This window comes from Notothenia rossii (assembly GCF_949606895.1).
Source record: "Notothenia rossii genome assembly, chromosome: 7".
Lineage (NCBI taxonomy): Eukaryota > Metazoa > Chordata > Actinopteri > Perciformes > Nototheniidae > Notothenia > Notothenia rossii.
Window position 1 is genome coordinate 50,044,636 of NC_136905.1, and position 10,498 is coordinate 50,055,133.

Consider the following 10,498-nt stretch of genomic DNA (forward strand, 5'->3'; position numbering starts at 1 on the left):
TAATAGGCCTGTTAGGAGATTTCCACTATACAGCGATTCTGCACTGCGGTCAACTCAGCCGTCTCTCGAGTTTGTTATTATTTCTTCTGCCAATAGTTATTCGTGAGATCGACCCTGTTGGACTCAGTAGGCTAGTGAAACTACTGCTCCCACAACAAGTAGTATGATTACTGTGTACTTTTTGAGTAATCCTCTGTCAATGTCCCCTCCCGCAACCCTGTTTCCTAAAAAGTATGTTCCCACAGAGCTAAACTGCATTCTCAATTACGTTTAGCGAGAAACGTATTTTCTCCCACGTTACGTTCGTTATGAACGTATCTCAAATACGTTTATTTTCTACATATCTTCTAGAAAAATACTTTCTCCCACGTTACGTTTCTTATGAACGTATCTTAAATATGTTTATTTTCTACATATCTTTGCCATTTATTGTCTTGCTTATAATAATGATAATAGTCATTTATAAATATCATTTTAGATAACACATTTGAAATCAGTAGGCGAGGCTGTAATTTCGCCAGCTGTTACTCTCAATGACGAGGCAGAAAATAACAGTTTTAACATGCCAAAAAGCTGCTATGTCGTTTATTGCACCTCAAACATTAAAAGAAATCCAGAGTTACGTGTTTCTATATACCTCTAAGAAGAAAGGACAGTAACAGAAGATCTCTGTGAAGTCAGATATGGTGTTGTTAATGCGATATGATATCCGAAAAAAAATTCAGTTTAGGATGGCCGAAGACACTACACTACCCATAATTCCCAGATATCGTTTGGGTCTACAGTCCTGTTGACAAACCCCATGATTAATCTTCAAGCTTTGGGATTGGATGTTGGAGTGGCCAAGGTTACGCCGAGCGTCAAGCTCTTTGAAATGGAACGAAACCACTGCAGACTATCCAAAACTGGACTTGAACGCCCCCCGAGAACTACACACGCTGGCTATTGTGTTTCGCAACCTTTATATATACAGTCTATGTTCGCAACATATTCTCTATGGCACGTCTCTACTGGGAATTGTAGTTTTAAAAGACGTTTTATTTTTTCCCAAAATTATAAGTTGACACTATTAAACTGTGTACAGCCCTGGAGGTTTAGGCGATAGGAAACACATTGGTTTGTACACATTTAAAACATGTAATTACTAAATGGGTGAAAATCGCTTGTGTCCATAATGGGCAGCATTAATATATACCCAAATGACAGCTCATTCTGTGTAATTCTACTCCACTACAATTCAGAGGTTAACCTGGTATTTTTACTCCACTACATTTATTTTAGTTACTGTGGAAGCTATTCAGTATTTTTCACATTTATTTAATGTATTTATTTGTTATTTTTTGTTTTGTAGAATTCATTAATTTACAGCCATATTATTTAAGTTAAGTTGTGTTCCAGCTAAAATGCTTTTATTTTGAAGGTGATGGGTCAATTTGGGCACACAGCTGGGTCTATTTAAGTCAATCAGGGCACAGCAGCAGTCGGAGGGCACCGGGAAGGTCTATGGTTTTTTACCAGTATCAGGGCTGAGTTCAGCAAACATTTCAACATCTTTTGCTGTATTGTTCTTGCCAAGGTGAAGCTAATAAATACCACAAAAACGTTGATGCCTTGTCTGGACAATGGACTCATTACCATCTCATGATCTGCGTAAGATCCACTATACCTGGTGCCTCAGTGGCCTTTTGAAGTTTTATTGTTGTTGACAAATAGCCACTACAGTTACTTTGCAAATTCTGAGTAATGATGTGAAAAATAAACAACCCTTAAAGCAGACTTTAGTTACACCTGAGTAAAATTCAGGGAAGGTGATTGTAAAGTGCCAACAATCAGGAGATATTTGATAGTTGGTGCTTGAGAAGACTAAATCTGCAGATCTCTATAAAGTATACTCATTACTCGTTATTCTCTACTAATAGTTAATTAAAGACTGTATATAATGACTATTTTGCACATCCCTTTCAAGATTTCAAGATTTTCTAAGGTTTATTGACATATCATATACACAACTACGGTGTAGTTATGCAATGAATGAAAAACTTGGGTCATAGGTTCCTCAACAGTGCACTACAAGACATCTATCAATATGTGTCTATACCTCCACTATTAAACTGTCAAATTCTGCACATTTCTTATTCTATCTACATACATAAGAGTATAATTAATGTATATAATATCAGTTAAAATAAGTGCTTCAACATAGTTAACATTGCAGGAAAGCAATATATTAGACGTTAAGTACTTTCTCAGGCTTAATATTTATCTGTAGATAGATACCCCCAAAGCTTTTTTCTTATTTGAAAGAAGACCTTAACCTAAAGTATTATTTAATGTTTAAATAAAGGTTAATTAGTTTGTCTGTTTTGCACATCCTCCTATTAATATCTTTGTACATCCAGCACTAAACTGTTTTATTGTAGAGATCACTTACAGTATCTTTTTAATTTTTTATATTCTATATCATTGACCTTCTGCTTTCCCCCTATGAAAGTATGTACTTTTAATATTTTTTTCATCAAATAACATTATTCAACAAAAATAACATTATTCAACAAAAATAATTCAATAACGTGCTTTAACCACTAGGTGGTGCACACAAGGTACACACAGCATACTAATAATAACTTTGTATTATTAGTGTAGGACACTTATGTATGTATAACATCTGAAGATGTGTAGTTTTATTCATGTTTTTACATAATTTTACAGGATATTGCTATACTATTTCTCATGTTTTACTTCTACACATTAATATCTGATTTGTAAAACATCACAAACAGAAAGGCATATCCGTTATTTAATGGTAAGCTATTGAAATTGTGATTCCATAGATGTGTCTCCCATCACCCAGAACCCCTGACTATTCTCTCAACTCAATATGTACATTCTTATATTCAAAGAAAATCAGTAATACCTTCAAAAACTACAAGTCCTTTTCTATCAGCTTTGCACCGTTATGGTGTAAATATAACCTATCTACCAATTGGATCAAATATAAAAGTCAGCCGAATTACTATTGATACTGCAAGGAGACGTATTTAGTGAAAAGAAATGCAAGATGTTGTTTAATTGTTGATATATTAATGATCCACGTCACATATTCAGTTTTGGCGGCAGTTCTCCTGTTTGTACAGAAATCTTCTCATCAGGGCTCTATAAATAGCGAACTACGGCAGATTTGTAATATTTAATGCAGCCGAACCGTGTATTACAATGCCGTTATGTGATGACTTTCAAAGAGAAGAGCAAGAACACTCGGAATAAAGTATTTATTTTATATTTTAAATGTTTTCGGATATCATATCGCATTAACATCATATCCCAACATGCATTGCGGCTAAAACATCCAATCAACGAGCTTCAAGCTGAGGATCTTGGGTAATCTGTTCAGTGGGTTTGTGGTGTGTATCGTTCGAAATGTCCCTTATAGGCCTACGTCTGTTTCCGGTGACTTTATTTACGGCTAAAAAGCATGCTAAAAAGCCCAAGATTATAGAATTAAACGAATAAATTAAAACAAGGATAATTGTGTGTTATTGTTGAGTAAATAACAGTGTGTTATTTAGAAAAGAATAAAAAATTAGAAGGAAAAAAAGATTTTCAAAAATGCATTAGTATTTTGAGGCTCTAAGCCCAATTTATTTTCCTCAAAGACGGCAAAAAAAATCAGACATTATACGATTTAAAATAAAAACAAATAAATAAAAAGATAAAACACTGGCATGTAATTTACGTTAGAATAAATATAATAGTTTTGAATAATAGATGAGAGTAAAATCTAGTCACTTTACAGCCCCGTCCACTTTTGGGGAAACCAGCGCTGTCATTTGAAGGGCGCTCAAGCCTGAAGCCACAGAGATCTTCTGTTACTGTCCTTTCTTCTTAGAGGAAGTACAGCAACACAGACACACACACACACACACACACACACACACACACACACACACACACACACACACACACACACACACACACACACACACACACACACACACACACACAAAGAAAACCTTTTGAATTCATATAGAGTTGTTTTTCTATTTCTTCTGAATTGTAGAAATCCTTGGTGTTTCAATAACCTCGTGTTATATCATTGTTGCCCTGAGGCAACAAACCAAACCCTGGTTGAGGGGTGTGGGGGGGTCACATTTTATAATTGATATAATATCAGGGACCCCTAAGCTCCTAAAACACATGGTGAAACATTTTTTTCCTCCCAAAAATAAAAAGTCATGCCATAGAAGGATAAGGCACTATTACAAATATTCTTAATTTGCAGTATTTTATTTTAAAAGTGTACAGAAAGACTGCATCAAATATGCTATATCTATATATCTATATAATATCAATATTGTTATTAACTTCAATCAAAGTCAATTTAAATAGCGGGCAAGACTTTCCAAGGATTAAAAATGCTGCTGCCGGACTACTGACTGGAAGTATTGCTGATATCAAGTCTACCATATCCTCTTCAAATACTCTGTCCAACAATATCAGTCTCAGGAAGAAAGGTGTTTTAACGCTGATTCAAAATAGCAGAGAAACATGCATTCTTGTTCTCAGGAGGGGACATTGACAGAGGATTACTCAAAAAGTACACAGTAAGTACTTCATAGTACTTGTTGTGGGAGTAGTTTCACTAGTACTGAGTCCAACAGGATCGATCTCACGCGGAACTATTGGCAGAAAAAAATAATAACAAACTTGAGAGACGGCTGAGTTGACCGCAGTGCAGAATCGCTGTATAGTTGAAATCTCCTAACAATGTTGTCCATTTTAGACATAGGCCTATTATATTTAAAGCCCTTAATAACATTCATTTTCTGGGCTCAATATGTGTCTTGGCTGTTTTCGTTGTGAAAACCAATGGACCTAAGATACACGGATTGACCGTCCTCATCTGCGCTCTTATTTTGAAAGACAACTTCCGGTAGCAGAATATGAAAAAACGGGTTTTTTTTTTGTTTCTGTTTTCTAGTGATTGAATTTTTTGTTTTGAGAAGTAGAAAATGAAAACCATCCCGTTTTTTAAGTTTAGTAAATCCATTTTTGACCATGATAAAGAAAAACGCCTTGTATTTCAATTTTGGTTTTTCAATTTGAAAACGAAAATCAAATATAGCCTTCAGTCGTTTTTAGTTTTTGAATATCCATTTGTGAAAAGAAAATCCAATGACCAAAACATACACGGACCGAGGATGATTATTTTGTTATCTATTCCAATTCAAAGTCCATCTGTCTCATCTGCAATGCGAGCGTGGCTTTATCGAAGAAGGGTCATTTAGGAGCGGCATTGCAAAACAGTGCACGAACGTTACGAGTCGGAATTGCCTCCTAATTCTGCCCAACCCTCCCAAAAGGAGAGGGACCTGAAAGGACAGCGAAATGCAAAGCAGTCCATTTTCACCAGGCCCAACAGCAAGAGCAAGGCTGCTACCATAGCATCTTATCGTGTCAGTCACGTTGTTGCGAAACACATGAAGTCTTTCAAAGACGGCGAAGTTGTGAAAGAAGCATTCCTGGAGGCTGCCGGCGCGCTTTTGGGGGACAGTAAAAATAACAAGCATTTCAGGTTTTTGATATAATAAAAACTCAAGTTAGATACCATTATTAATCAGCTGTAAGTTTTAGTTTGTTTGAACTTATTCATTATAATTATTGTACAAAATAGTATAAGAATTCAAACATTAAGATCTGTTCTGTTTAAATTGATTATAGTCTATCATCAATTCAGGTTAAGAAACTAGTGTTGCTTGCATCCTATTTTAAAGGCATTTCTTTTTATACTCTACTAAAATGCAACAAAAAAAGGGTTTGATTCTATTAATTTTGTCTTTTTTATTGCACTTTGGCAGCAGATTCCTGTGTAGCTTCAGATCTGAGTTGTCTTATTAGTAAGCCTAATTTATACTTTTGTAGCAACACTAGTTTTATATAATGGCAAAGAAAGAGTTCAGAGTCTTTTCTTTTTTTCCTGTGTCATATGTGGCAGCACTGTTCAATGTTTCTTGAAAACATTACCCACTGTAGTATGTGACGTGTGAATAAACTCCAACTCTGTATCAACAACACTGTTGTGTAACTTCAGTTAAATACTTGTATGTGTAGATTAGAAAGAGGTAAGATAAATGATCTGCAGTATTTTATGAAGTATTCATCGTACTGTACAAAGGTCAGTTTTATTAAAGTAGAAGTGTGTATTTACCTGGTAGTAGGCTCTCAGTAATGGCTACGCCTCTCTATTTGGACTGGTAGATCTCGGCAGACTGGGAACTTTAAAAGTAGCTCTCGGTTCAAAAAAGGTTGGGCACCCCTGTTTTAAGGATCTCTTGACGTCGAGCTAGGTTGTCAGTTTGAAATGTCTGGATGAAGATGTAACTGATTTACAAATGTTAAAAAATGTTTTAAAAAATGCCTCTTTTCATCCTCTGTCTGCGGGAAACCCCCAAAAAGCATGATAGGGCGAGCCAGACCCTTTTAAGTTATTTTATTTATTTTTGTCTGCTTCTGAGAAGCTAATGTATAAGTTATACAGTTATTTCTGCAAGAAAATTACAATAAAATGAATGAATAAAATCTTCACATCTTGTATTCATGTCTATAATTTTGAGCACCAAATTATTGAAAAGTAACGATAAGAGTATCGAAAAATACAGATATCGATAAGCAGTACCGGTATCGGTATCGATAAAATCCTAACGATACCCATCCCTACTCATAACTGATTTCACAATTATTTTCCTCCGCTAAATATAAGAGATAGCTAAGATAAGATAACGTTAAAAAGATGCCGTGTGCTTAATACCAGGTTGTTTTCATACCAGCAATGGGTCTTGCTCGTTCTTTCGCTTCCCGTTTGATGAAAGGACCAGGAGTGGCTGGATCAAGTTAGTTACCTAGCTAGTAGAAAGCACGTTAGTTAGCATTACAGTCTTAGCCTTGTCATTTTTATTAGCCTTAATGAAGTAACATTAAGTAACCCAAAATGTTTAACAGTAAGAGTAGCCATATTTCGTGCACCCTTTGAAGAGTACTGTCACACCGGTGTGATCATTCTATAATACACCATTTAAGCCCAGGGGATAAATGCTAACACTAACGCTACATTAGCATCGGCAATCTTTTCTACTTCATGCTATCTGCACAAATGGTTGACATTAAACATTAAAAATACCAGGCAGTTCAGAGAGAATCAAAGGAAGGCAGGCAAGCAGCTTTGCATGACATTCTTCTGGACGTGTTTCATTTTGGTGATAGTGAGGGTAGTCAATCCCGAAACAGTAGTGACGGCCATCTTGGTGACGTGTGTTGTTGTGCAAGAGATGTAGTTCATTGAGAGTTTCACTCAAAGAAATGTGTTACTTCCTTATATAGTACAGTCTATGGTTACTTCACAGTTTTACGACACATTTTTTTAGTTTTGACTTGCAAAATTATCTTTTAAATTGACAAACATCATATGTGTAATTTGTGGCACAATTCAAACGGAATCGAAAGATAATATTTCTCTCTCCATTTACATCACTACATATTTTTTCCGAAATAAGGTCCCATGGAGGTCCACCGGAAGGGAAGGGACTTCGCCACTCTATATGGATCTTAAGTTGGCGTGACGTTAGAGTCGTGCGACCCTGCTGTACTCGGCTGTAGTTAGTTTATAGCATAACGTTAGCATATTGCTTCTGGTGAATAGATTTCTGATTCGAAAATTATAAAAGTAGGGTAGACATTTGGAGATTATCCGGCTGAACAAAACGTACATTTATCAAACAGGTTCGTTTTCCACAGACCTTATTTCGAGCTATTTTTCCAAATCCTATAGAGAAATCCCATTGCTTTTTTGTCGAGGGAACCCATGTGCAGCTTACTTCCGGGTAAATACGTCATCCCTGCACCACTCTTAAGTCTCCTTTTTAGCTCTGGTCATGTGCAACATAAATAGTGTTAATAAAAGGCTGTTGAAACAAGAATTTAACAGACTAACACTTATACCTCTATAATGTATTATGATGAAGCAAACGAGTATGACATGACCCTAAGTCACTTCATTCTACTCTCCCAAACCAACCAAATTGTTCACAGTATGTTCTACACTCGTCAAAATTGAATTAAATTGAATTCCTTTATTATCATTGGAAAGCAATCCTGTCAGTGCATATCTCAACAAGCAATAAAACAAAACCAATATATGTATTTGTATCTCTACTATACATACATAGACATACAGTGGGACAAAAAAGTATTTAGTCAGTCACCAATTGTGCAAGTTCTCCCACTTAAAAAGATGAGAGAGGCCTCTAATTTTCACCCTAGGTATAACTCAACTATGAAAGACAAAATGAGAAAAAAAAATCCAGAAAATCACATTGTCTGATTTTTAAAGACTTTATTTGCAAATTATGGTGGAAAATAAGTATTTGGTCAATATCAAAAGTTCATCTCAATACTTTGTTATATACCCTTTGTTGGCAATGACAGAGGTCAAACGTTTTCTGTAAGTCTTCACAAGGTTTTCACACACTGTTGCTGGTATTTTGGCCCATTCCTCCATGCAGATCTCCTCTAGAGCAGTGATGTTTTGGGGCTGTCACTGGGCAACACGGACTTTCAACTCCCTCCAAAGATTTTCTATGGGGTTGAGATCTGGAGACTGGCTAGGCCACTCCAGGACCTTGAAATGCTTCTTACGAAGCCACTCCTTCGTTGCCCGGGCGGTGTGTTTGGGATCATTGTCATGCTGAAAGACCCAGCCACGTTTCATCTTCAATGCCCTTGCTGATGGAAGGAGGTTGTCACTCAAAATCTCACGATACATGGCCCCATTCATTCTTTCCTTTACACGGATCAGTCGTCCTGGTCCCTTTGCAGAAAAACAGCCCCAAAGGATGATGTTTCCACCCCCATGTTTCACAGTAGGTATGGTGTTCTTTGGATGCAACTCAGCATTCTTTCTCCTCCAAACACGTCTAGTTGAGTTTTTACCAAAAAGTTCTATTTTGGTTTCATCTGACCATATGACATTCTCCCAATCCTCTTCTGGATCATCTAAATGCTCTCTAGCAAACTTCAGACGGGCCTGGACATGTATTGGCTTAAGCAGGGGGACACGTCTGGCACTGCAGGATTTGAGTCCCTGGCGGAGTAGTGTGTTACTGATGGTAGCCTTTGTTACTTTGGTCCCAGCTCTCTGCAGGTCATTGACTAGGTCCCCCCGTGTGGTTCTGGGATTTTGGCTCACCGTTCTTGTGATCATTTTGACCCCACGGGGTGAGATCTTGCGTGGAGCCCCAGATCGAGGGAGATTATCAGTGTTCTTGTATGTCTTCCATTTTCTAATAATTGCTCCCACAGTTGATATCTTCACACCAAGCTGCTTACCTATTGCAGATTCAGTCTTCCCAGCCTGGTGCAGGTCTACAATTTTGTTTCTGGTGTCCTTTGACAGCTCTTTGGTCTTGGCCATAGTGGAATTTGGAGTGTGACTGTTTGAGGTTGTGGACAGGTGTCTTTTATACTGATAACGAGTTCAAACAGCTTGCCATTAATACAGTTAACAAGTGGAGGACAGAGGACTCTCTTAAAGAAGAAGTTACAGGTCTGTGAGAGCCAGAAATCTTGTTTATTTGTTATTGACCAAATACTTATTTTCCACCATAATTAGCAAATAAATTCTTTAAAAATCAGATGTGATTTTCTGGATTTTTTTTCTCATTTTGTCTCTCATAGTTGAGGCATACCTAGGATGAAAATTAAAGGCCTCTCTCATCTTTTTAAGTGGGAGAACTTGCAAAATTGGTGGCTGACTAAATACTTTTTTGCCCCACTGTACATGCATTAATACAACACATGCAGTTCAAATCACAGTGTTTAAAAACAGACAGGTAGTGACATTTGCATATCGGAGTTGACTACTTAATGAATAATTCAATAAACAAGTACAGGAATAAGTATGCGTTGATGACATTTGTTGCAGTTGCGTCTGTGAACCATGTACGTTGTAGTACTAGTTTAGACCTCCTACATCTAACTTCAGAACTATCCCGAACCCAAGAAGGCACATCTCTGTGTCCTACCCATCACAGTTCAAATTCAAATTCAAAAGCTTTTATTGTCATTGTACAGAATACAACAAGATTTATAGTCACTGCTCCAGCGAGTGCTTTAAAAACAGACATTAAAAGGTCTGACCGTTTCGACCAGCAAGTAGTGCACACAGCTTCGGATGGTCATGTAGATGACCAGGATTAATAAATAAATGAATAAAATAGAATTATGATAAAATATGATAAATATTACAGTGTATACATAGAGACAGATCATGATTATTGCACAGTGGGGATATGGGGAGTTATTTTTGTGTGTTTAATGTCCTAATGGCCCATGGAAATAAACTGTTTGTGAATCTGGAGGTGCGGGCTTTCAGTGAACGGTAGCGCCGGCCCGAGGGCAGCAGGTCGAACAGATGACGGGCTGGGTGGGATGAGTCCTTCAGGATGGA

The 10,498-nt window shown here is 37.0% G+C and overlaps 1 protein-coding gene across 1 annotated transcript in view; it reads left to right on the forward strand.

Moving 5' to 3' along the window:
- LOC307013663 (protein phosphatase 1 regulatory subunit 37) overlaps nt 1-10,498 on the forward strand; it is a gene marked incomplete at its 5' end in the record, with an annotated part of 119,889 nt that overhangs the window by 45,085 nt on the left and 64,306 nt on the right. The gene's annotated exons all lie outside the window — the stretch shown is intronic.